The 27,584-nt window shown below is 38.4% G+C and overlaps 1 protein-coding gene and 1 long non-coding RNA gene across 9 annotated transcripts in view; one reads left to right on the forward strand and one right to left on the reverse strand.

Moving 5' to 3' along the window:
* st3gal5 (ST3 beta-galactoside alpha-2,3-sialyltransferase 5) overlaps nt 1-13,475 on the reverse strand; it is a 38,161-nt gene extending 24,686 nt beyond the window's left edge. For 4 of the 8 annotated variants that reach the window (XM_027135739.2, XM_027135741.2, XM_027135734.2 and 1 more), the window contains exon 1: nt 13,283-13,475. The gene's annotated coding sequence lies outside the window, so the exon portion shown is untranslated. Of the gene's footprint in view, nt 1-12,634; nt 12,728-12,872; nt 12,958-13,282 lie in introns of all 8 variants that reach the window. The other 4 variants (XM_047802461.1, XM_027135737.2, XM_027135738.2 and 1 more) reach the window with 2 other exon arrangements.
* A 10,771-nt stretch (nt 13,476-24,246) lies between these two features.
* On the forward strand, nt 24,247-24,621 carry LOC125139165. The gene is made up of 2 exons (XR_007138264.1): nt 24,247-24,381; nt 24,468-24,621. It is a non-coding gene; the product is annotated as an uncharacterized LOC125139165 (long non-coding RNA).
* Nucleotides 24,622-27,584: the final 2,963 nt, after the last annotated feature.

Here is a 27,584-nt window from a genome sequence, read left to right on the forward strand (position 1 = left end):
ATACATCAGGCACACCTAACAGGCTGGGGAGGAGGCATTGCCGTTATTCATAATGATAAGCTCAAATGTCAAGCAAGAATCTAGGCACATGTTTAACTCTTATGTATGACATGTATGTAGCCACAAAAAAGTCTACTGAGTCAGTTCCTCTTATTGGTATTTACAGATCTCCTGGACCATATTCTGAATTCCTCTGAGAATTTGCAAATTTCTTTTTAAACTTAGTTAATTCTTTAGACTAAGCAGTAATTGTTGGAGACTTTAATATTCATTTTGATAAGTTAGAAGATCCTCTTAGAACTGCAGATGTTTCCTTGTGTTTCCAGATGTAGCTACAAAACATTTCTTAGTGCTGCTTGGTGCATTTCTCCAGCCTTATTGAAGATAAACAAAATACTAAATTTTTATTTAATACTGTAGCAAAATTAACTAGGAATTAAAATACTGTCGAAAAGTGCACTCCATCTATTTGTTGGAATAATGACCATGAATAATGGCATAAAATTCAGACCATTAATTTAAATGAGAGAAATGAGAGAAAGACATGGTTGGTCACTGTCTGGGGGATAACTAGCCTGTTGATAAAACGCGTGTCCTGTAAGTGGACTTATGTTTTGGGTTTATTTAAGCCTGTTACTGTATTAGTCTATAGTTCTTGCAAATTTAAAGCAAGTTAGCTGGTGATTTTGTTGTTTGAGTTCTTCATCTGCTAGCTAGGTTGCACGTGCCTGTTTTTAATAATTGTTAAATGTAGTACAGAGTCTGTGGTCTCTTTCACAAAGAAGCAATCCGTAAGAAAGTAAGGAGTGGTCCGGTTTCTCCTGTTTTTCGCCTAATTATAGCTAATGTGTTCCCGCCTCCCTCTGAGCGCGCTGTTCATATGGAAATGACCTGAGGTGATTGAGGTAATCACGTACACGCCCCCGAGACACAGGAATGACTCAGTACATGAAATCCGGACCTGTGGTGAGCATGGTAAGGGGCAGGACACTCCTTGGAAATGCCAGGCATATGATGTTCACTTGTGTGTTCAGCTGAAAAGGAACCGTTTCCTAGAGTGGCACAAAGATGTACAACTGTTCAATTCTGGTTACTATGTGACAGAGTAGGTTAGTGGGCTTCTACAAAGCTTACACCCTTTTTTATCGTGCACTCTTCCTGTTGATGCTTTTTTGCACAGTTTTGCCCTGATTTTGTCTTCTGTGTTATTACTAACTTCTAAAGTTATTTTGTGTGATTAGTTAAATATTCTAAATAAACTACAAACAAAAAATATACACATTTATTTTGTCCTCACATTCTTTCTTGTAACTCCTCTCTCAGTCACACACCTGCCTGAAAGCTCATTATGCAGCTCATTATGCGGGCCTTTGTCTTCTCAGGTGTGAATCACACAAATATTCATGATAGTTGATGCCTACTCGCATATGCCCTTTACAAACAAAAAGTGTCTTAGAAAATTTAAATCAATATATTGTTTTCTGTGAGAGAGTAAACAAGATGATTTTCACATAATTTTGAAGCAAAAAATCTAGGCTACAAGATCCAGTGCTCAAAAGTCCCGTGAACCAATGTTCACACAATCAGCACAAACTGGACTACAATAATATGTGAACATTATTGTAGTGAGTATTATTGTAGTCCAGTTTGTGCTGATTACAGTGATATTAGACTTTAGCCATTTATATCTTAATAAGCAACTGAAAAAAGCACAAATGTCAGGGTATGACAAAACTTCTTCAGGCCCTAAAAACACCCTTAGACCTCAGAGGGTTAAGTCCAGTCTAAAAACACATTTGATTAGTGGGCCACATATGAGTGGGCCACACACTACGGACAATTTTTCAGAGATGCCAATCAACCTACCATGCATGTCTTTGGACCGGGGGAGGAAACCGGAGTACCCGGAAGAAACCCCCGAGGCACGGGGAGAACATGCAAACTCCGCACACACAAGGCGGAGGCGAGAATCGAATCCCCAACCCTGGAGGTGTGAAGCGAACGTGCTAACCACTAAGCCACCGTGCCCCCCTTGGCCTTATTATTATATATTTATTTCTTTTTTCTCTCTCGTTTCCATACTTCTGTAAAGCTGCTTTGAGACAACTGGAATTGTTAAAAGCATTATACAAATAAATTGAATTGAAATTACAAAGTAGTTCTGACCTTCTGTGTGCAGGACTAGAAGCTAAAGAAATTGTTGTTACCAGAGATTGCAAAATTTTAGAGGGACTAGCTCGGGATTCAGTGTTTTGATACCTTTATAAATTGGGGCAAGGACCAAAAAAGGTGTTGGTATATTATATACACACAAACAATCCCAAGCCGAAATAATAAACAAAAAGTGTCTAATAGTTAAGTAACTATTCTTACCTGAAAGGAAAGAAAAGAAAAATACAGCTGGACTTCTGACTCTCTACCAAAAAACACAGGGGGAAAAATGAACCCACTCCCAAAGAAAAGGGCAGCCATAACCCTACTGCCAGTGGAAACAGTGAACAATATTTACAGTGATAAATATATATGTATGAGCTGGAGACGAGATGGTGAGTTTCAGCCTGGGCAGACCTTGGTAAGGTTATCCTGTTATCCCAGTTTGTGTGTTTGAATAATGCTAATAAAATGTCAAATGTAACAGATGATCAGGGCCATCCCTCTCTCATGCCACACAAGGAGAGTTGGGTCTTGTGCACAGCAGCAAAAATAAATTGTAAACCCTTTTCTTTCCCCTGTCTACCAGTGTGCTATTTTCTCAAAACTACCACAACAGCACAGCTTACAATAAATGTTTGATGAGAATGATACTTGTAAGGCATATGAGTGGGCCATCTCTCGGTTTGAAAATGATCCAAACATGTTTAAAAATAAAAAGGGTAAGATTGCAAATGCCGTTCAAGTAGTTTTTGCCTTGTATAAAAGTGACTCACAGGTAGCAAGAAGTGGAGGATGAAAATGTGCGGCTTCATTCTAAACTTGGTGACAGTAATTTCTTCAGTTGAGGAATAACATCAGTTAAAAGATGTGTAGGTGCCATCCAGTAGTTAATAACATAGGCAGATTCCTCATAGTACCCTGTCATTCTATTATGACTATGAGATCTCGTGAAATAGAAAACCCAGAAAAAAATATTATTACATTTGATCACAACAAGATCCATAAGATTTTGTAAAAAAAAAAATAATAATAATAATGGAGCAATATTCAGAACTATACAAATTTACAGATAATCATCAACTATAGTGCTCTCGGTTAATCCAAAATGTTAATAAACCTCAAACCTGAATATTTAAGGAATTAATAATGAGCAGAATATCTGTGTGTGCATAATCATTGGGCAAAAGTCCAAAAAGGTCCAACTAGCTCAACTTTAACTAGAACGGTACATTTCCTAAAGAAAATGTGAATGTGCTTGCACGTGACGTCAGTTCCCCTCATCGTGCTGAGTGTTTTATGTTGTGTAACTGAGATATGGCTTCTTTATATTGCAATATGGTTCGTAAGGTGCACTACATGGTTGATAGGGTATGGCTGCACAGTTACTATGGTTATATTTGCAGACTAGTTTCTCACCTGCAACAAAAGAGCACACCTGAAAATCCATTTATCTTTTCCTGAAACAAGCACCATGAAAATCTTGAACTAAAGCATCAATCAGTGATTTTACAGGGAAAAAATATAATCACGTTACAATAAGGATCATTAGTTCAAATCTAATGTATTAACTAACATTTACTAACCATGAGCAATAAATTATTGTATTTAGTAATCTTTGTTAAAATAAAGTTTATTCTTTGTTCATGTTAGTTCACAGTATATTAAGTAATGTTAACACAATGTTAATAATGTATTAGTAAATGTTGAAATTAACATGAACAAAATGAATAAGTGCTGTTCATTATTAGTTCATGTTAAGTAATGTGGTAACTAATGTCAACTAATGAACCTTTATTATAAAGTTTTAGAAAATAAAAACTGTCCAAGGGTGGATTCGAACCCCGAATCTCTGCATGCTAAACGGATTCGCTATCCACTAAGCCATCCAGGAACACAAGGAAGCCTTTGCGGTTTTATGTATTAATTCACTAATGTAAAGAATAGCGTGGCTAACAATACCCAAGCTTTATTATATTACAGTCATTCTTATCATTCTTTGTGATATACGTGTCATATCATGCCAAAAAATAATTATGTAATGTGAGGAGACAAAGAAAAAATGCGCTTAATTTTAATTAATGGGTGGCTCTTAAAAGAGCCGTTGCTGTTCTTAAAAGGACATTAGTTAAAAGTGAAATAAAAAATTATAAAAACTACACTGATAGTTGAAAATAACAAAAAGTTATAAATGGCAGAAACAACAACATATGTGACCGCCGTGCTGTCCAAGGCACGCGACCACTAGCTTTAAGCATTAAATACACGGTTAAATGTTATATTGTTTGAAAGCTTAGACTCTCGGGATTTTATTAAGCCCACACACAAAGCATAATATGATTTATAGCCATCATACTAATTTAATCCAACTTGATAGTCACCGGAAATAGGCGGCGCTTACCTTTCTTCACTGGGGTAATATTTTCCAAAACAAATGCTTGTAAAAAATCCCCAAGAGTCTAAGGAACTGGAATATGTAAGCCTTTTAATCCAAAACGCGTTTCTGACCGAAAAATGTACTTCCGTCCTAGTTCTGTACTTCCAACGTTGTGTGATCTGACAGATTCACTGGTGTCTGCTGCCCTCTTTTGGATGTTAGCACATCTACAGAGAGATTCCCCATTCAAGTCAATGGGGAAAACACACCCCTTTGAACTTCCATACTGGGAATTCTGGAATTCTGATTGCTTACAAAATAGATAGCACACCTCTCCTCAATGAGCCAGTCGATTTGACACCTCATTTATGGGTCTAGGACAAAAGCTGCGGGTCAAGTTACGCGCCGAAAAAGTGTCCGGAAGAAGAAGAAGAAGTATGCAAGAGAATAAGAATGTGCTTTATCAAGCACATTAACTAGAACGGTACATTTCCTAAAGAAAATGTGAATGTGCTTGCACGTGACGTCAGTTCCCCTCATCGTGCTGAGTGTTTTGATATGTCACATGTCCATGTTGTGCTAAATTTTTTTGATTTAGCATGAATTTTTAGGAATTTCCTATTCATTTCTATTGGACTTTTTTGGCCGCTTTTTCGTCCGCTGTGCGAACATCGTTGGTCGGATCGCTTACGAAAACCATAGCACACCTTTCCTCAATGAGCCGGTCGATTTGATACCTCATCCATGGGTCTAGGACAAAAGCTGCGGGACAAGTTACGCTCCGAAAAAGTGTCCGGAAGAAGAAGAATAATTATAATAATAAGTATGCAAGAGAATAAGAATGTGCTTCAGCAAGCACATTAATAATAATAATAAGTATGCAAGAGAATAAGAATGTGCTTTGCAAGCACATTAATAATAAGTATGCAAGAGAATGAGAATGTGCTTTGCAAGCACATTAATAATAATAATAATAATAATAATAATAATAATAATAATAATAATAAGTATGCAAGAGAATAAGAATGTGCTTTGCAAGCACATTAATAATACCAGCACCCCACATCACCTTGCTGGTGCCTGAGTCAGAGTGGTGACTAATCCAGCCACGGGCACATCCGTCCAGACCATTAAGAGTCACTGTCAAATTTATAATTTTAAACAGCTACAATTCAAGAACAGCTACAAGGCACAATCACGTCCACCATTTGGGAACTCTGACCGAGTCGCCATCTTCCTCATGAGTGTTTACAAACAAAAGGCTAAAACACGAAGCTCCGGTTCAGAGGGAGGTCGCGCGCTGGACTGACCAATCGGTGACCAATTTAGATGACGCAGACTGGGACATGTTTACGGAAGCGGTTATGGGATTCGTTGGGAAATTCAATAGGCTGCAGCTACCCATGCTAGCAGCACTAGTGGCACAAACAGCATGCACACAGAAAGCTGGAGAGGTAAACACGTTCACCATCTCAGAGCATGACGTGAGGAGGGCATTCAGGAGAGTGAACACCAGGAAGGCAGCAGGACCAGATGGAATCACAGGTCGGGTTCTGAAAGCCTGCACTGACCAGCTAGCACAAGTGTTCACTGAGATATTCAAACTCTCACTGGAACAGTCTGTTGTCCCCACATGCTTCAAACAGTCCACCATTGTTCCTGTCCCGAAGAATCCCCAGTCCACCTGCCTTAACTATTATCGCCCTGTAGCCCTGACCTCAGTAGTGATGAAGTGCTTCTAAAGACTGGTTAGAGACTTCATCACTACCAGACACACTGGATCCACTACAGTTCAAGTACTGCCAGAACAGCTCTACTGAGGACGCTATTGCTCATCTTCGCCACATTACAATGAGCCACTTGAACTGCAGAAAAGGGAATTATGCAAAAATGCAGTTTGTGGACTACAGTTCAGCATTTAACACCATAATTTCCTCCATGTTCACCTAGTAATGGGCGATATAAACGATATGCGATATAAACGATACAAAATTGGATAGAGATTTGAATTCTATTGCACTATCGCAATAATGCATGTTGATGACGCAATCTACCCGCGAAATTTAGAGCCACGAGCTGCCACGAGCTGCAGCCAGCCGCAACGAATCATCATATTCATCATCTTGAATAAACATGGCTGAAAGCGTCAGCGAAAAAGCTGTCCGACAAGCAGCAGAAAAATATATTCTGTACAGTGTGTGGGGCAAAAGTTCCAGCTAAGAGCTGTAACACGATTAATCTGTTGTACCACCTCAAAACTAAACATGTCATTGAATACCACCAGCATTGCCAGGCAATGCAGCCAACCACAAGATCCAGTATGAAGAACGCAGGACAGAAAAAACAGGAACTGATCCAAACCTCAATCCAATAGTCATTTTCAAAAGGTATACCTTATATTAGGAACAGCTATCAGGCTAATGAGCTATCAGGCTAACATGCTAACACCAGACAGTTTTTCCTGTTCTTTGCATATTTTGTGTCCTTTAAGAAAATAACTAAAACTACATTTGCACTTTAAAAATTTTCTTTACTTGACGTACATGTTCCTTATACTGAAAGTATTTTATTTATTTATTTTGTGCTTTCATTTGGCACTTTATAATGTTTTCATTTGAAGTATATGTGCACTACACTTGGAAGAATTTTCTTTATTTAAAATAGCCATGCCTAATACTGGAAGTATATCCCTAATTCACAGTGTCCGTTCCTTTATTAACAAGACACCAGTTTTAATTTCATTAGGAGAACAAAATGTTTAAAACCAAATGCGTTACCTCGGCTGCAGGTTTGAAATATGTTTTTATTTAAAATATCTGTGCATTTACACAAAATAATTTTCTTTGCCTAATTAATACTGGAGGTATTTTCAGTACAGTGTATGTTCCTTAACTAAAGAGACACCAGTTTTTCTGTTCTCTGCAACCTTGGGTGGCATTTAAGAACCAAGGACTTAAACTAAGTATAGTGCCTTTTAGAAGGAAAGACTTTTATCTGCAACATTTTGTTGTATAATTACAGTTTTGCAATAAATGTTCTCAAAACGACATACGTTTCTTTATTTCTTAAAAAAAACTACATTTAGCAGTTTGGCTTTCCTAAGGGTCTGTGTAACCTATTCTGAAATAGTTCTATTATAATTTATATATCGCAATATATATCGTTATCGCAAGAGGCTGCAATGTATATCGCAATATGGATTTTAGGCCATATCGCCCATCCCTACGCTCACCTCTAAGTTGGAGGTCCTGGGACTCAGCCTGCTGCTGATCTCCAACTTCCTGACAGACAGACCACAAGCCGTACGGGTGGGCAAACACACCTTCACCCTCACCCTCAGTACTGGAGCTCTCCGGGGTCGTGTTCTGAGCCCCCTGCTGTACTCACTGGACACATATGACTGTGTGTCATATGTGACAGCCTACCTACAGCCTACCTACAGACAGCCTACCTACAGGAGAACAATCTTCTCCTGAACATCAGCAAGACTAACTTAAGACATACTTGTTTTCCATGGCATATCCCTCTTGTTGAAATATTTTTTATTCTTACTGTTAATGTGTGTATAGCTATTATTAAAACTGTATTTATTTCATTTTTATACTTAGATGTTGTAAAGCACATTGGTCAACATGTGTTGTTTGAATAGTGCTATACAAATAAAGTTGACTTCGACATTGACTAAGGAGGTAATCGTGGACTTCAGCACAAAGCAGGAGTGGTCATACCAACCGCTAAACATCAACAAGACTCCAGTGGAGAGAGTGGACAGTTTCCGGTACTTAGGTACTTGTCTTGGTCCTGTCACATCAACACCCTGGTGAAAAAGGCCCGACAGCGTCTGTACCATCTGAGACGCTTAAGGGTGGTGCGGTCAGCTGAACGTACCATCCACACCGAGCTCCCAGACCTGCAGGACATCTACAGTACGCGGTGCCGGACCAGGGCCAGGAAGATTGTAAAGGATCTCAGCCATCCCAACAATGGACTCTTTTTTTTGTTGCGTTCAGGGAAATGCTTCCGCTCCTTGAAAGCAAACTGAGAGAGAATGAGGAGAAGCTTCTTCCAGCAGGCTATTCGGAGATTAAACCAAGAAACATCCAGGATGTGGATCTAGTACTACCTCCTTTTGGTTATATTTTTTATCCCAAATTGCATTCCTTATGTTTGAATACCTTACAGATGCAAAAAGCATTTCACTGCATGTCGTAATTTGTATATATGTGTCAAATTAAATTTGATTTGATTTGATAAACCTGAGTCAGTTAAATCTATTTTTGGGCCCATTTTGCTTGAGAAAAAGAAGCTGCCTAATAAGTATGCACACTTTAATATTGTGTGTTGATCTCCTTAGGCCAATCCCGCCCTCATTACACAAATACACATCACCTGTTATGCTTAAATTCAAGTATTCAAGTCTTGAAGTTGAAAAATAACATCAAAATACCTACTTATAATAATTGTGCACACATCTTGTGTGTCTGCCTGATGCTCTTTCTGGAACCTAGGGCTGGGCGATAAATCGATTTACTCGAACGTGTAGTTTACATCGATTTGTTTGAATGAAAATCGTTTTTTTCTTTAACATCCACTGATGCTCCCCTCTGGGCTCCCGTAGTTCCGAATGGGCTCAGCTCTCCCCCCGCGCGTTTGCCAGAGAGATACACAAACAACATGGCAGCGAGTAGGGAAGAACTCGTTGACAAGAAAGGCACAGTGTCATCTGTCATATGGAACTGGTTCTGTTTTGCGGCGTCAGACGCAGAACACACAACACCCCGCTGCAAAGTGTGTTTAAAGTCTGTTGCTAGCAAAGGTAGCAGTACGACTAGTTTACTGCAGCACCTTACATAGAGGCATGCTGAAATGGGAGAACAACATAAATGCCATCATCAAAAAGGCCCAGCATGACCATGACCAGAGGATGTACTTTCTACACCAATTAAGGAAGTATGGTCTGCCACAGGAGCTGTTGATGCTGTTCTATACTGCAGTCATTAAATCGGTCCTGTGCACATCCATCACCATCTGGTTTGGTGCAGCAACTAAACAGGACAGAAACAGACTGCAACGCATAGTAAAAACAGCAGAAAAAATAATTGCCGCCTCCCTGCCCACTCTCCAGGACTTGTAGGACACAAGAACCAGGAACCGGGTAGAAAAAAAAAATCACCACTGACCCCTCGCACCCTGGACATAACCTCTTTCAGCTCCTCCCTTCTGGCAGGCGCTACAGAACTTACTAAAACTGCCAGACACAGAAACAGTTTCTTTCCCCAGGCAATCACCCTGATCAACAACTCACCATAATTAATTGTATTCACTGCTTCTTATCATAAGTACTGCATTCATGCATGCATGTCAGTCATCTGTATATTACACACCACTGCTTCTGTATATTGTACAAAAGCATAATATTGCACAATATTGTTATTTGCATGCCCACACTATGTACATAACTGATCAGTAATATTCTATATTCATATTTTATAGTCATTCTGTCTATATTGTATCCCATCGTCTGCATTGTCTTGTATAGTTTGTATAGTATAGTGTCATGTTTGTACTTTTGAGAGTCACAAACTGCTGGAACCAAATTCCTTGTGTGTGTCAACACACTTGGCCAATAAATCTGATTCTGATACAAAATGAATAACATTTAATCAATTTTATCTTGGGATTGGCAGCAGGATATGAAGGACCATCTCTGAGGAAAGGTGTGCATATCCAGAATTACCAGTTAAACAATAATACACATGACCATTTGGGTGATAATGCATGTAACAATGCCAAGCAACTGTGTATGAGACTGATAATAATCAGATTATACTAATATAAATTCTGGAACATATGAGAAAGAAAGTGTTCACAAACCTAGTTTAAAGATAAATTAATCTTAAGTCCACATTTTTCTTGCTACTATATATTTCTCTTGGCAAGCCAATTGAGGCATCTACTCTGCTCACAAAAGATGTGGTTACAACAGAGAAAACATGATTATCTGATTATTTGACACCACTGTGTCAAAAGTTTATATAACTGAGAAAAAATATCAGGTGAACAATAAAAGTGGAATAAAAAAAGGAATTGGAGAAGCAGTTGGATGCTAGTACCAAATATATATCTAACCTTAAAAGAATCTTGCAACACTATAGCCTGAAAGGCTATCATGCAAAATTCCCTACTGTAAATCAAACCAGGCTGTGTTAGGTGATCACCAAATCCAATCCTTCTGTAACCTTAGAAAATTGAAGGAATAACTCTTAATTCTAGCTTTTTTATTCTATTGTTTTTATTTTACAATGTGGTCTAACTTCTATAAATAAATAACCTCAGGTGACACAGCCAATTTTCCAAAAAGTAAATTGGAAAAATATGTGCAGCTATAATTCCAGACCTGCCAACCTTTACGCATTTTGTGTAGCAGATACGCATTTAGACATTAAAGTACGCTGCTACGATTTGTCACTTGAAAATACGCATTGTAAAAACCATTGATGCCTTTGAGTTCAACTGTCTGTGCATTTGCGCACCAGGCACTGTGCCTATGGGTGTAACCGCATTGGGCAGCAACCTGGGAAAATAATCATTCAACCAATCACGTCAGTTTAAAACTCTTCAACGCTACAAGCGAACAGCCGTCAAAACGAATGTGGTTTTCATCTGTCTCTGTCCGTCTTCAATTCTTACAGTGACTGTTTTTTACAAGTGAGGACTTAACGTTTCAAAGGTAAATGGCCAGAATTGTGAATTGCATCCATTTTAATAAGCCTGCCGAACCACAGGCGTCGTTAGACTCCTTTACTGGGGCATGTGCCCAAGTGTCCGGTGTTGTGCCTCAAGTTTAAGTTTTACACACAGATCAAGTTTTACTTTATTTGCCAGTATTTATATTGGAAACGTAAGTCATGCCTGTAAACGCATTGCCGTCGTACTTTAACGAAAAAGACAAACTGGCGCGAGCACGCAGAAATCAATATCCGCGAGCGTCTGTGTATGCCTTTTATAGCATGCAGTCATGCTATAACATGATGAAACTAATGTAATTTTTTAAATATCAATCGTATTCTGACTCGATTGTTACTGGCTCCTGTAGATCACATCTGATGGACATCAGATTTTTTGTGAAAAGCAGGGAAATAGAAGCAGGAAGTAGAAATGATGAGGGAGGTATTATTATATGATCAACCAGTCAAAAGCATAGTGAAGTCTAGAGTCTTGCATTATTGCTGAGAAAATTAACACATGTATGTGTTGTCGGATATGAAGTTACTGTTTAGTTCATTAGATATAATTTATGGCAATACATAAAGAGTTGTTAAAAAAGTATGCAGATATTATACACAAATGATCATGCACATAATGTTATACTCTTTATTTTAGTAGCAGCCAAGTATTGTTATTGTACATTTTGTACATCAGTACTGTAAAATGCAAATCTTCTTACATGCCATTTGTGCCTTAAAACATTAATAATTGTCAAAGTGTTTTCATGCAAATGAGCGTGGAAACCTATTATGAAAAACATGAGAATGATGATGCGTGTGTTTTGTGTGTGCCTTGCAGTTATGATGTCAGATGAGGATACTGACAGAGAGGGAGAGGGAAGCAAATCTAAAAAGAAGCGAGTATATGCCCCTCAGAAGTTCTTGACCGGTGTTGTGCTTGAAGTTTAAGTTTTATGCACAGATCAAATTTTACTTTATTTGCCAGTATTTATATAGGAAAAATATAGTAAAAATTTGTGATGAATGAGCTTGTGAACTTAACAATGACCAGCAAATATGCCTGACCTTGCGCTGCGTCGATGCAGTAAGTTGCTACTCAAAAATTTTTTCCAAGGTTGGCAGGTCTGAGTTTGAGTATTTCAGAAGCAGCTGGTTTTCAAACACAACAGACTTTAGTATTTACACAGAATTTTGTGAAAAGCAAAAAAAATTGTGAGTGAGTGTAAGTTGTTGGGAAGAGAGATCTGAGGAGGATTGATAGATTTGTTTGAGCTGTCAGGAAGGAATAACCACCCAAATAATTACTCTTTATAACAGAATCCGTGGCTAGCTTGGCCACAAGCTCATAAAAAAATTGACAGATGGCTGTTGTCTTCACCTGTCTAGCTTCTGAGTCTGTGCCTTGTAGTCTTGAAGATCTCCACATTATAGCAGAATATTTGAGACAAGGCCACCTGACTGGCAGCTGAAACTGTGTTAAAGGATAATGATTTTAAGCACACAAGCAAGCAAGTCCAGCCATCATTCACATTGCAATACTGTGGAAGGAGCTTCACGATTGCTCTCAAGCATCCATGACCTGAAGTAATCTTTAAAGAAGAGTGGGAAATGTTTACTTGAAATTCTTGTTGCTAATGATGGTTCTATGGGTAACTGAAACTGGCCAGACTGGTACCAACTATGCCACAAAGTCAAACGAACCTAAAATAGAATATAAGTGCGATTAGTTTAACATTACTATGCTTTCAGCAAGAGCGGCTGGAGTAGCCGCTGTGAAAAGAGCATTACGTGTGTACTTTGCTACGCGCCGTTCTCTTCATGCACTTAGAAACATTTGAACCAAAATTACACGTAACAGTGGTGTTCATATCTCAGAAATTCCAATAATCATTGCAGGGTTAAAACACCGTGTACGTCTTTGGCCGGCTCGGCTCTTACTAGCGCTTTGCTATTTTGTCAGTTAATGTTAGGTCTCACTCAAAAGCACATACACGACTGTAGTATTTTGTTATGAAATTGCACCTACTGTATAGTCTTTCCAGAAGATCAGTCTTTTTTTCTCCCTTTTTCTTAGCTGGTGGCAGTGGGCACTTAATATTACACGTATTACACTTTCATTGTTTGATAATGCAGTATGAAATCACCCACATACAGACTGACTTCAGGCGCATTAAGCACGACATTTCAACGCGACAAGACACTTCTTCTGATGTTTAATTGGCGGTTGGCAGACCAACATAAAAGGTGAATTTCCGCCACCTACTGGATTGGAATGTGGAGTACAAGAGAATAGGGAGGGTACGAAACAGCATGGTAGACGTATGACGAAGGAAAAATTATTAAAAGTATGCTAAATTCTGTTAGTCAATATTATTTATTTTAAGTACATTATTAAATCATGATTCATTAATTCACATTCTTGCCTGCTTTGGACCATTTTCTAGCAGAACCTGTGAAGACAAACTATTTGTTCCCAATGATCTTAAGGCTTGTGTTAAACAAACCTTACTTTTTCATATGCATCACATTTAATGAGTACATGTTCTACTGTTTCCTCTTGTCCACACTTATCACAATTACCAGTTTCATGTGTTCCTAATCTGTACAGACACTAATTTAATGAAAAATGTCCAAAAGCACATTCTCAAAATTAGAACATCCTCCGATGTCAAATTTATTTATTTCTAGACCTACATTTTTCTGAATGTGGTTTAAGTATATTCATTTTATCCCAATGTCCCACTCCTTCTGCCACTTCTTTCTTATTTCTTTTGCTATTATTTATACATTTACACTGCACTATAATATATATGATCAATATAATATTCCACTGTTAAACTGTTTATCATGTTGTGTTCCTTTCTGCATTGTGTAACTAAAGTGTCAACTAAATGCATAGGAAAGCACAAAGCCACTGAAGTGCTTTAAAGGCCACTGAAGGGCTTAAAAAAAGATTGTTCAACGTTATGGTTTAGGGGAAGGCTACAAAAAGTTATCGCAGAGATATAAGCTGTCAGTGTCCACTGTGAAGAACATAGTGAGGAAATGAAAGACCACAGGCACAGTTCTTGTTAAGGCCAAGAGTAGCAGGCTACGTAAAATCTTGGAGAGGCAAAGGAGAAGGATGTTGAAAATGGTCCACCTCCGAAGACCCCAAACTTGCTGCAGATGGTGTCACTGTGCATCGTTCAACAATTCACTGCACTTTGCACAAGGTGAAGCTGTATGGGAGAGGGATGTGAAAGAAGCCTTTTCTTCACACACAACACAAACTGAGTCGCTTGAGTTAACACACATTTGGACAAGCCAGCTTCATTTTGGAATAAGGTGCTGTGGAGTGATGAAACAAAGATTGAGATATTTGGACATAACAAGGGGCGTAATTCATTGCGGCAAAAAATTTGTTGGAGGTTCCATCATGCTGTGGGGCCAGAGCCGGTACTGAGAATCTGGTTAAAGTTGAGGGTTGCATGGATTCATTTACATTTACAGCATTTACTCTAGCAGACACTCTTATCCAGAGCGACTTACATTTTTATCTCTTTTTTTTATATACAACTGAGCAATTGAGGGTTAAGGGCCTTGCTCAGGGACCCAGCAGTGGCACCTTGGTGGACGTAGGAATCGAACTCACAACCTTCCGATTGGTAGCCCAACACCTTAACCACTAGGCTACCACATTCCTGGTATTCCCACATTTTTATTTATTTGTTTTTATTTAACCTTTATTTAACCAGGAAAAAAAATCCTATTGAGATTCAGAATCTCTTTTTCAAGGGAGTCCTGGCCAAGACAGCACAAAAAGTTTCATATTTAAAATATACACCAAAAACAGAAAAGATATAACAGAAAGAAAGAAAAAAATTATTAAATTAAACATAATCTCCACATAATAACCAGCAGCACTCAGTAGTAGCACATGTGCATATAGTACTCAAGTAATCCTTTATCCTAATTTTAAACTGCATCAATATTGGTAAATAGTCTAATTTAAAATGTTTCTGCAGTTTATACCAGGATGATGGAGCAAAAAGTTTAAAGGCGCTTTCACCGAAGACAGTTCGCGTTCGGGGAATGTCATACATGATTTGACCATTTAATCTAAGATTACATTTCCCAGCAGTGAGTTTAGGAATCAGGAGAGAACATAGATAAGAAGGCAGTTTACACAGTATGGCCTTATAAAGAAAAATATACCAATGCTCCCACCTGCGATTATGCAAAGAAGGCCAACCAAAACTCTCAAACAACTTACAGTGATGAGTACGAAAGCTGGAATTTGCTACAAATCTTAGTGCTGCATGGTATACTGAGTCCAGCATTTTCAGAGAAGATTGATTGGCATGCATATATAAAATATCACCATAATCGAGCATTGACCAAAATGTTACTTGTATAAGTGTTTTTCTCGCACTAGAAGAAAAACAGCCTTTATTTCTATAATAGAAACCCAACTTTACTCTAAGTTTTTTTGCTAGACATTCTATACTGTGTGCTGCTTAAAAGACAAACTTTCTTCTAAGAAGAAACTAAGATATTGTGCTACTCGTTCAATTATCCTCTCATCTAGAGTAACAATCTGACAAGCATTGTCTGTGTTCCTTGATTTAGAGAAGCACATTATTTTAGTTTTTTCAGCATTTAATACCAGTTTCAATTTTTTTTTTTTTTAAGATTATTCTGTATAATGTTAAAAGCTGATTGCAGGTCCTCTAAGGCCTTTGTTAAAGAAGAGGCAGAAGAGTACAAAATGGTGTCATCCGCATAAAAATTATACTTTGCTGTTGTTACATTCTGACACAGATCATTTATATAAATAGTAAATAAAATGGGCCCCAAAATGGATCCCTGAGGGACACCATTTTGGGTAAATAATGAATTTGAGGACACAACATCCATCTGAACACTTTGTGTTCGGCCACTCAAATAGCCACCAAACCATTTGACTGCTTTTAAAGACATTCCAATATCCACCAATCTCTGAGACAACGGAGTGGTTGACTGTGTCAAATGCTTTTGACAGATCCAAAAATAGCGCAGCACAATATTCTTTAGAATCAATAACACTTATTAAGTCATTTAACACTTTCATAGTAGCAGTGACAGTGCTATGTTTTTTACGAAAACCAGACTGCAAATGTTTTTTTGTTTCTAAATAAACTTTCAACTGATCACTTATAAGCCCTTCTAAAACCTTGGCTAAAATCGGTAGCTTAGATATTGGCCTATAATTATTTAGATTTGTTCGGTCACCACCCTTAAATAAAGCACTGACATTTGCTGACTTCCATACACTAGGTATTATTCCAGTTTCAATAGTCAGGCTGAAAATATGTGTCAAAGGTTCCGCAATATGCTTAACAGCAATTTTTAAAAAATAACATATACTGTACCTCCTGCGATGCTATAGGGACAAGATCAAAATTGAAAGGTACATTTTCACCAGACATAGAGCCAATGTAGAGGGGCCTGAAACCTGACTGAAACTCTTCAAAGATGTTGTTTTCCTGTAAAGGAGCACAGTTTAACAGACACAACCTTTTCTAGATATAAACGGAAGATGTGAAATAGGTCTGTAATTTGATAGTTCATTAGGATCTAAATTCTATTTTTTAATGAGTGGCCTAATAACTGCCAATTTGAAAGATTTTGGGAAGTGACCTAAAGATAGCGAGGAGTTAATAATATTAAGAAGAGGCTCACCAGCTTTATGTAACACTTTGCGTGTAGAGCTTTAGGTGAGACTGGGTCACAAGGTGCTCTCATATGTTGAACTATTTTAATGATGCTTTCAATTTTATCAGTGAAGAATCTCATGAAGTCCTCACTACTAAACTGTGATGAAATAGTGTGTTTAGATTTCTGGTGTTTTATTAATCTAGCCACTGTGCTAAATAAAAACCTTGGATTGTTCTGGTTATTTTCTATGTTTGCTCAGGTGCTCAGCCCTAGCAGTTTTTAGAGCCTGGCTATAGCTGGACATTCTGTCCTTATACACAATACACAAACCTCTAATTCAGTTTTCTCCACAGTGCAGGTGTTTTGTCTCCAACTTTCTTTAATTGGATGGGGGCAATAGTGTCTAATGTGCTAGTGAATATAGCGCCTATGATGTTGGTCATTACATCTAGATTGTTTGTGTTTAAGGGTACACTAAGAAGTTCAGACAGATCAGGCAGGTTATTTGTGAATCTGTCTTTAGTGGTCAGAATAATAGTTCTCCAGAGTCGATAACATGGTGAGACAGTTAGTCTGCTCCACAGGTAGTGTGTACATTATGAGGTAATGGTCTATGATATCATCACTTTGAGGTATGATATCTATATCTGTGACATTTATTCCGTGTGACATTATTAAATCTAGTGTATGATTAAGACGATGAGTTGCTCTAGTGATGTTTTGTTTAAGCCCAAATGAGTTGAGTAGGTCCATAAATGTGATTCCTAAAGCATCGTTTGTATTGTCAATGTGAATGTTAAAGTCTCCTACAATTAATGCTTTATCAAAATTAACCAATAGGTCTGAAAGAAAATCTGCAAATTCTCTAAGAAAATCAGTCTAGGGCCCCGGGGGTCTATACCACAGTCGCTAAAGCAAGAGACATCAGGTATTTTTTCGTGTGCATGTGCGAGTGTGCAACGCTAAGAAGAAACACTTCGAAGGAACTAAATCTATACCGTGTTCTCTGAGTAACAATAAGGAAATCATTAAAGATAGTGGCAACACCACCTCCATGACCAGTCTGACGAGGCTTATGCTTACAGATATAACTTGACAGGGTAGACTCATTTAGACCAATGAAAGCATTTGGGTTTAATCCAAGTTTCAGTAAGGCAGAGTGCAGTAAATTATTTTCGGAGATGATTTCATTTACAATAAGTGCTTTGGGTGCAAGTGATCTAATGTAAAGAAGCCCAAACTTTAGTAACTGTTTTTGTTTGATTCTTTGGCATTTTTCTGGGCTAATTACAATAAGATTATTTAGAGAAGTTCTCATGCATTTTGATCTCACTACTCAGGGAACAGACATAGATTGTATAGGATGAGTTATATGTGCATTTGTATCAATGTGTTGAGGTGAAGGATGGTTATTGAAATTGAGATTTAAATCGTAGTTTACCAGTCACAAGGTGTGCAGCACCCTGGAGATGATTCTGCATGGTTCTTTGGCAAATATCTTCCTGATATCCTTATTTCTAGCTGCAATAATGCAGCTCAGGCTTTTTCTCAGAGTGAGCACAAATATTTTACCAGTTTTCTGGGGGTGCCAGGAGGTTTTGGTTCATTTACCGATTTGCCAGGAGGGCATGCACATGTTAAACATAAAACTTTCCTTTCTCCTGCTGTTCACGTTGCCCAAGCTGTTGTCTGTCTTGTCTTTGTGTGTTGTAACAGTGGGTAGAATCTCCCAACAACATAATACATGGTATTGCCATTTTTGTCAAGCCTTTACTTAATAGTATTAGGAGGGTCGAGCAAGGGAGGGAAATAATCATTATCAAAAAACTTTGATTACTTGTACATAGATTTACATAGTAAACATGTACATAGTGTGCATTATCTCTTTACCTTTAATTTAAGACTAAGGTAGGATTCTGACTTTTGTGTACGATCTACTTAACTCAGCTGGTTCTAGAGTGTTATTTGAACTGTGTTATATTGTACACAATTGTTGATACTATATTGTTGGTATATGCTTAGTTATCTTAGGTAATTAATCAAGAGTAGTTTTAGTCTCCCTTAAGGTGTTGTCAGGTCTCAGCCCAGACTTTTGGCCATGTGCCCTTGTTTACCTTCCTCGTCACGTGTCTGCCCCGCCTTCGTCTGCTCCTCCCTGTCTCCACACCTGTTCCTAATCGTGTCTCATTGTCTTTTGTGAGCCGCGTTGCAATCATTAGTTGCGTTAATCCGTAGTTACGTTTAGTCCTTGTTAAGTGTCGTCATCTGTATTGTTTTAGTTATCGTCTTTTACTGTTTGTCTTTATTATTTATTAAACCCCTTTCATTTAAAGCTATCCTGCGTACGCGTCCATCTCCTTCCTTCCCTGGTTGTGACAGGTGTGAATTGTGGACAGGGCTTACTAAATTACAGTACAAAAAGCTGTTTGACCCTGATTCTTTAGTTTTTTGCATGCTTGTCATACTTTTGTTTCAGATCATCAAACAAATGAAAATAGAAAAACATAACACAAGTAAACACAACACGCTTTTAAATTAAGGTTTTTATTATTAAGTGTGTATACATGTCTCTGTGTGAAAATGTGCTTGCCCCTAAGCCAATGAAACATTTGTGATAACTTGCAATGAGTGTTACAGCGCTGTGGAGGAATTTTGGTATACTCATCTTTGCAGAATTGTTGTAGTTCAGCCACATTGGAGGGTTTTTGAGCATGAAAAACCTTTTTAGGGTCATGCCACAGCATCTCAATAGGATTCAGGTCAGGACTTTGACCAGGCCACACCAAGTGTCCATTTTGTTTTTCTTCATTGTCCTTCAGGATTTTTTGGTAGACAGCAGAATTCATTGTTCCATTTATCAAAATCCAAGTCCTGAAGCAGCAAAACAGCCCCAGACCATCACACTACCACTTTTGAGTATTTTCCCAAAAGTCTTGGGGATCATCAATATGTTTTCTGGCAAATCTGAGACGAGCTATTATGTTCTTTTTGCTCAGTAGCGGTTTTCGTCTTGGAACTGCCATGTAGGCCATTTTTGCCATGCAGGCCATTTTTGCCTCTTTCTTATAGTGGAGTCATGAACACTGACCTTAACTGAGGTAAGTGAGGCCTGCAGTTCTTTGGATGTTGTTGTGGGGTCTTTTGCAACATCTTGGATGAGTCGTCGCTGCGGAAGCTTCTCCTGGGAAGGTTCACCACTTTTCCATGTTTTTGCCATTTGTGGATAATGGTGCTCACTGAGGTTCACTGGAATTCCAAAGCTGTAGAAATGGCTTTATAACCTTTTCCAGACTGAAAGATCTCAATTATTTTCTCTCTCATTTGTTCCTGAATTTCTTTTGATCTCGGCATGATGTGTAGCTTTTGAGGATCTTTTGGTCTACTTCACTTTGTCAGGTCTTATTTAAGTGATTTGGTGGCAGTAATTAGGTCTGGGTGTGGCTAAAGAAATTGAACTCAGGTGTGATAAACCACAGTTATGTTTTAACTTGTTTTCCCTTAATAATAAAAACCTTATATAATAAAAACTGCATATTGTGTTATCTTTGACAAATATTCTAATTTTTTGACGATCTATAACATTAAAGTGCGACAAACGTGCAAAAATGTAAAAATCAGGAAGGGGCAAACACTTTTTCACACCACTGTATAATGAAGGTTCATTAGTCTAAGTTCTTTAGTTCTTTCTTTAGAAATTTGAAGGTAATGCTGTCAAGACCACATTTAAATAGTAAGTGTCTTATCTAGTACTGTTCTAGTTCTGTTACATTATTAAATCACCTCTTACAGGGACAGTCAGTTCTATCCACAGAGCAGAGGTTACATTTCCAATAACCTCATCTACCCTCCCGTACCTGTTGAAACCTCCACTCTACTGTATCTCACTTTCCTCTGTAGCTTCCTGCTCTTTCATTTCAATCAATCAATCAATCAAATTTTATTTATAGAGCACCTTACAACAGTCAAAAGGAGCACAAGGTGCTTTCCAATAAAACAACAATAAAAAAAATAAAATCAATAAAATCAATAAGAACACAATGAACAGAAAATAGCAGTTGAAACCGGGTCTACGTGTTAAAAGCTTGTATGAAAAAATGAGTCTTCAACTGCAAATTAAAAACACTCAGCACAGTGATGGATCGTAAGTGTGCTGGAAGTGCGTTCCACAGCGTTGGTCCCTTGATGTCAAATTACCGGCCTCCAAACAAAATCATGACAATGCCTAGATTACAAAACAAGGATTAACTTACTCCTTAATTGTCACATCTCTCAACCATAGCAGCAGAAGAGATTCTTGATGAGAAGCCATCAAGTCTTGCAGTCGTGCCACCTGCCCACTGGATCCATTCCCTTCAACTATGCTGCAAATCATCTCTCAAGGCCTTTCATAACCACAATCATCAATGGATCCATGCTACCAACTACCTTCAAAGGAGCAAGAGTTATTGCAATCCTGAAGAAACCTGCTCTGAATCCCTCGGACATCAGCAAGTACAGACCAGAATCACATCATCACATCTCGTGTTTTCTTACAAAAAAGAAAAATTGTACTGTCTCTCACAGAACTTCCAAGATCCCAACCAGTCTGGCTTGAAAGAGACACATTCCACAGGGACTGTCCTATTTGCTGTCATTGAGAAACTACATGCTGCTAGATCAGGCAAGCTGTCATCTGTCCTCTTCCTCCTCGACCATTCAGCAGTATTTGACACAGTCAATCACAAGACTCTCTTGTCCACCCTCAATAGTCTTGAAATTCGTGGAGCAGCATGGGAATGATTTACTTCCTACCTGGATGGACGCTCATATCAAGCAATGACAGGTTTCATAAAAGGTTAAGGGATTAAAAGGTTTCATGACAGGTTTAGAGGGTTAATATCTGCTCCATGCAGACTCTCTACTGGTGTCCCACAAGGCTCAGTACTTGGTCCTCTGATTTTCTCCCTCAAAACTCACTCTTTTTGCAAAGTTATTTCCTTGCATGCATTCTTTTACCATTGCTATAATGATGACAGACAACTTATCTTCTTATTGCTTCCCTCAGATACCAGGGCTTCTGATTGGATCTCAGCTTGGATGTCTGGCAGACATATCATCATGGATGATGGCTTATCAGCTGAAACTCAATCCCAGCTAATCTGAACTGCTGGTCATCCTAAGTGATTCATCCCCAGGCCAGGATCTTGAGATATCCCTACACAACTCTCTGTTCTCCTCTCTGGCTACTGCCTGCAACCTTGGGGGCAATGGACAATCGACTATCCTTTTCCTCCCATGTTAATTCTGTACAATATCAGGAGGATTCGATGTTGAAGGATTTTTATCCATACAGGTTACTCAGGTCCTTGTTCAGTCTCTTGTCTTTTCTGGAAGGTCTACCTCTGAATGTAATTCATCCTCTGCAAATGATACACAATGCAGTGGCGTGACTTGTTTTCAACCTGCCTAAGTTCTCACACACCATCCCACTGCTGTGCTACCTCTGCTGGCTTCCGGTAGCTGCACGCATCTGATTTAAAACACTGATGCTTGAATACAAAGCCAAAAATATACCTGCAAAATATACCTTACCCCAAAGCTCTTATCACACCCCAATCTTTCTAGCACTGCTTAATTGGTCCAACTATCTCTCAGGTTGAGAGCTACAGGTATACCTATAGGTATACAAGACTCTTTTCTGTTCTGGCACTGAGGTGGTGGAATGAACTTCTTCTAGACATCAGAACAGCTGAGTCACTGGCTGTCTTCAAACAATGAGTGAAAATCTACCTCATCCTGAAACACTTAAACTAACTCTTATTTTCCTTGTTTGTTTCATGTATTTAAAAAAGTGATATAATTCCTGCCAATAGAAGATTTTGGCTGATGGAAACTCAAGTCATAGTGACATAGTGAACCATTTCAAGTCTTCAAAGCATTTTTGTAGATACCTTTATCGCTCTGGATATCCTCTCACTGGATAGGTGAATGGGTGTCTTCCAAATGTCATAAATATAAATGTAACATAGATTTATGTAGAATTTATGTCAAGTGGTTGATACATTGAAGTACATTGAAATTTGACCCACTGGTTGCAATAGAGGCATTAATTGTCAAAGAACAACAATTCAGTTACTATTGACATTATGACCAATTTGTGTGCCAAACTGTATAACTCACCATGTTTTACCATACGGTTCAATGCACTGCCGTATACTTTCTCAGTAGAATAAGAATAGCTACTAAATATAATTAGTGATATACACCTTTAGCACTTGAAATAAATATAGCTGCAGTCAGTTTCTGATTTCATAAAGCCAGCTTGGGGTCAAGTGGCAGCAAGATTATCAGGAGATAGTCTTAATCATTAGTAGATTTCATGTTCTTTGTCAATACAGTGAAGCACTGCAGAAATATGGCCACACATAATTTTTGGTAATATAGCAATATAGCCACAAATTATAGCCAAAACTTCAAGAGTTCAAAGAAAAGATTTTTAGATCAAGCAGTTGAAAGGTTGTGAACAGTTATATGTTTTTCTTATTAGTACAAAGATATTACATATAGTACACAATATTGTTGGCCATTATCACGTGCTGCATTCAAAGAATAAACTACTGTATGTCTGATATTGCCTTACATCCTAGGTGTAACGGATCTGTCACGTGGAGTCATGATTTAATAACAAAAACAAGAAACAAACAACAGATAAGCAGGCAAAACAGGATGGAACACTGAGCAGAACAGGGAACAGGAACAGACAACATAATACACCAAATAGAACAGCACACACTAACAACGACTCACAACCGGGAAGTGAACAAAACAAGAACCAATCACAAGACGGACAGACAAGGACTAAGACAAAACACCTGGGGGGTATTCCAGAAAGCTTGGTTAACTTACCATTTGGTAAATCATAACCTCTGGGTTGATTTACCCCAAACAGGCATACCATGAGTATGTCGGTTCCAAAACACCTGAGAAGAGTTAGTTTAATCAACCTCCAATTGGTTACCCAGAGTTTATGTGCGTGCACAGTGCATATATAAAGACATTCTCAATGGATCGCCGATTTCACGAGTCACCATGGAAACTCAAAACGAAAAAAAAAGAGCTGCGTATCTCACAGAGGCGGAGTTGGAGGTTTTAATGCACGCTTATGAAGAGTTTAAGCCAATAATATTAAAAAAGAAGCAATACAGCTGCATCGGCTAAAGCAAGAGAGTTGGCTTGGCAAAAAATAACGGACAGAGCAAATGCGTGACTGTATTAAATTACAAATTTGGTATTGGCTCCCATTTTATTATAATGCAAAATAATGAAGTATGACTTATACATCCTTTTGAATGTGTTATATGACTATGAAAGCATTAGAGTAACAAACTGTCATTGTCCTTTCACAGTACATACCTAGGGATTTGCCCACACATGAGGGTCCTTCAACCTCAGCACACAATCTGCAGGGTAAGAATTTGTTTCCAGGTGTCCATATTTGAATTTTATTGTCTGACCAAACAATCTCATTCATTACATTTTTTCCACCTTCCTAGTTGCCAGCAAAGGAGCTGTATAAGGTCCATCTTCAAAAACAAATAAGAAAAAGTGACATGGAGATGTACCTTATACAGCTTCAAATGGAAGAGAAAAGGCTCCTCATTAAAAAAGTAGCACTTGAAATTGAATTACTGGAGCATCGCCTTAAGGTGAGAACTTGTCTGAATATTAATCTGTTGCATGTTAAAAGTGTTGTGTGAGCGAGTGTGTGTGTGTATATATATATGTGTGTGTGTGTGTGTGTGTGTGTGTGTGTGTGTGTGTGTGTGTGTGTGTGTGTGTGTGTAAAGCAATATAAAAAAACATCTTATTGAATTTTACTTTTATTGTTTTTCAGGAAATAAAGAAATAACCTGCCTGGCAGACCAGGGCAAAAATTAATAAAAGTAATTGACAGATCCTGTCTCTCAAAAGTCTTCTGTCTCTGTTGGCCTCTAAAATCTGTAGGTGTTCCTCTGGGCCATCTTCCTCAATACAAGGAGGGTGGCTCTCTCCTCTTATAGTGGCAATATTGTGAAGCACAACACAAGCCACTAAAATGTCGCATGCCCTCTCTGGACTAACCCGGAGCCCATGCAGACACTGAAACCGAGATTTGAGGATCCCTATAGTCATCTCCACCTTGGCCCGTGTTCGGTTGAGAGCCAGGTTAAACCGTGTCTGTGGTCCAGGCTCAGGTTCAGGGTAGGGTGTCATTAAATAGGGCAGACAAGGGTATCCTCTGTCCCCCAGCAAGTAACCATTGTACTGTCCTGTAATGATTGAAGTGTACAACACAAATAGAATGTAAAAAGGAAAAAAAAACAATTGTATAAAGCAAAATATACCCTGCTGAAATGTCTGGCATAATGATGACTCGCGGAAATTCTGGCATCATGCACAGATCCTGGCCATTTTGCCTCGACATTGGTAATGATTTGGGTTGCCACACATATTACCTAGTTAGTGGAAAAAGTAATGACTTTAATGATTTTAAGAAGGGAAAAAATTAAGTTGTTACCTGCACATTGATACTATGAATAGATTTCCTATTAACATAGTCTCCCTCATTTATTGGTGGAGCTTTAATAGGAATGTGTGTGCCATCAATGCACCCAATTACATTTGGAAACCATGAAACAGAAAGTTATGGAAGTATGAAGTATGTGTGCGCATAATGAATACATGTATAGATATAAATAATATGACTAAATATTAAATATGCGTCATAGATTTTACTACAAGGACAAACCTGCCACTCTGTGGAATTCGTCTTTAATAACAAGCAGAGGTTTATGGCCAGGAAACTGCACAAACGTGGGTAAGAACTGTTTAAGTGCCACACATACTGTACGAACGGCTCTACACACAGTTGCCTTTCCCACATGCTCTGAATCGCCCACACTGTAACCTAAGTGCTAAGCGCAGAACCGCGGTTTGTCATATTTGCGATATGCGGTTTGAAAAGACGTGTTAAATAAACTAACGAATCTTTTGAAAAACGATAACGCTCTTTCAAATATTCATTAGGGTATGCAAACATCAATACGCGGTCTTATAACCCTCTCCCGACAAAAAAAAACATGCTCACCAACCTTCTGCAACGAAGTTACACTGAAACATAACCTGCTCCCGAGCAAGTTATCTTCAGAGAGTCAGTTGCTATGGTTACATACATACCCAGAAAGTTACCTCCGTTTTTGGAACCGAAAGTTGAGGTTATCCACGAACTCATCCTTAAACATACCCAGGTATGTCACATAACCTGCTTTCTGGAATACCCCCCTGGGGAAGAGATTGAATGCAATTAAATGTCCGTGGTTACAAATAGGTGTGCGGGGTCAACAATTAACATCAGGGAAGAAACTAGAACGGTACATTTCCTAAAGAAAATGTGAATGTGCTTGCACGTGACGTCAGTTCCCCTCATCGTGCTGAGTGTTTTGATATATGACATGTCCATGTTGTGCTAAATTTTTGATTTCGCTTATTTTGGGGGCAGGGCTAATTAGATTTGAACTAATGATCCTTATTGTAACGTGATTATATTTTTTCCCAGTAAAATCACTGATTGATGCTTTAGTTCAAGATCTTCATGGTGCTTGTTTCAGGAAAAGATAAATGGGTTTTCAGGTGTGCTCTTTTGTTGCAGGTGAGAAACTAGTCTGCAAATATAACCATAGTAACTGTGCAGCCATACCCTAGCAACCATGTAGTGCACCTTATGAACCATCTTGCAATATAAAGAAGCCATATCTCAGTTACACAGCATAAAACACTCAGCACGATGAGGAGAACTGACGTCAGTTACCTGACGCTTACCTTTCTTCACTGGGGTAATATTTTCCAAAACAAATGCTTGTAAAAAATCCCCAAGAGTCTAAGGAACTGGAATATGTAAGCCTTTTAATCCAAAACGCGTTTCTGACCGAAATGTGTAAACAACAACCTACTTCCGTCCTTTGTTTTCGGCTCTCACTTTATTTTCCAAAACAAATGCTTGTAAAAATCCCCAAGAGTCTAAGGAACTGGAATATGTAAGCCTTTTAATCCAAAACGCTTTAATCCAAAATGCGTTTCTGACCGAAACACACAGCACTTCCGTCCTTTGTTTTCGGCTCTCATTTGTCCTAGGAGGCTTAAAAAATTACACTGAGCCGTCAGATTTGTAGTCCAGGGCCTAACGAATCAAATGAAAATCATGAAAATAGGGGGCGATCCCACAATATATATATATATAAGAAATGAAACTGAAGCTCACTGTGAAATATAGCAACAAGCTTTAATAAAGACCTTTACACAGATTCACTGGTGTCTGCTGCCCTCTTTTGGATGTTAGCACATCTACAGAGAGATTCCCCATTCAAGTCTATGGGGAAAAATCACCCCTTTGAACTTCCATTCTGGGAATTCTGGAATTCTGATCGCTTACAAAATAGATAGCCCACCTCTCCTCAATGAGCCGGTCGATTTGACACCTCATTTATGGGTCTAGGACAAAAGCTGCGGGACAAGTTGCGCGCCGAAAAAGTGTCCGGAAGAAGAAGAAGAAGAAGAAGAAGAAGAAGAAGTATGCAAGAGAATAAGAATGTGCTTTAGCAAGCACATTAATAATAAGTATGCAAGAGAATAAG

Source organism: Tachysurus fulvidraco, chromosome 17 (assembly GCF_022655615.1).
Source record: "Tachysurus fulvidraco isolate hzauxx_2018 chromosome 17, HZAU_PFXX_2.0, whole genome shotgun sequence".
Taxonomy (NCBI): Eukaryota; Metazoa; Chordata; class Actinopteri; order Siluriformes; family Bagridae; genus Tachysurus; species Tachysurus fulvidraco.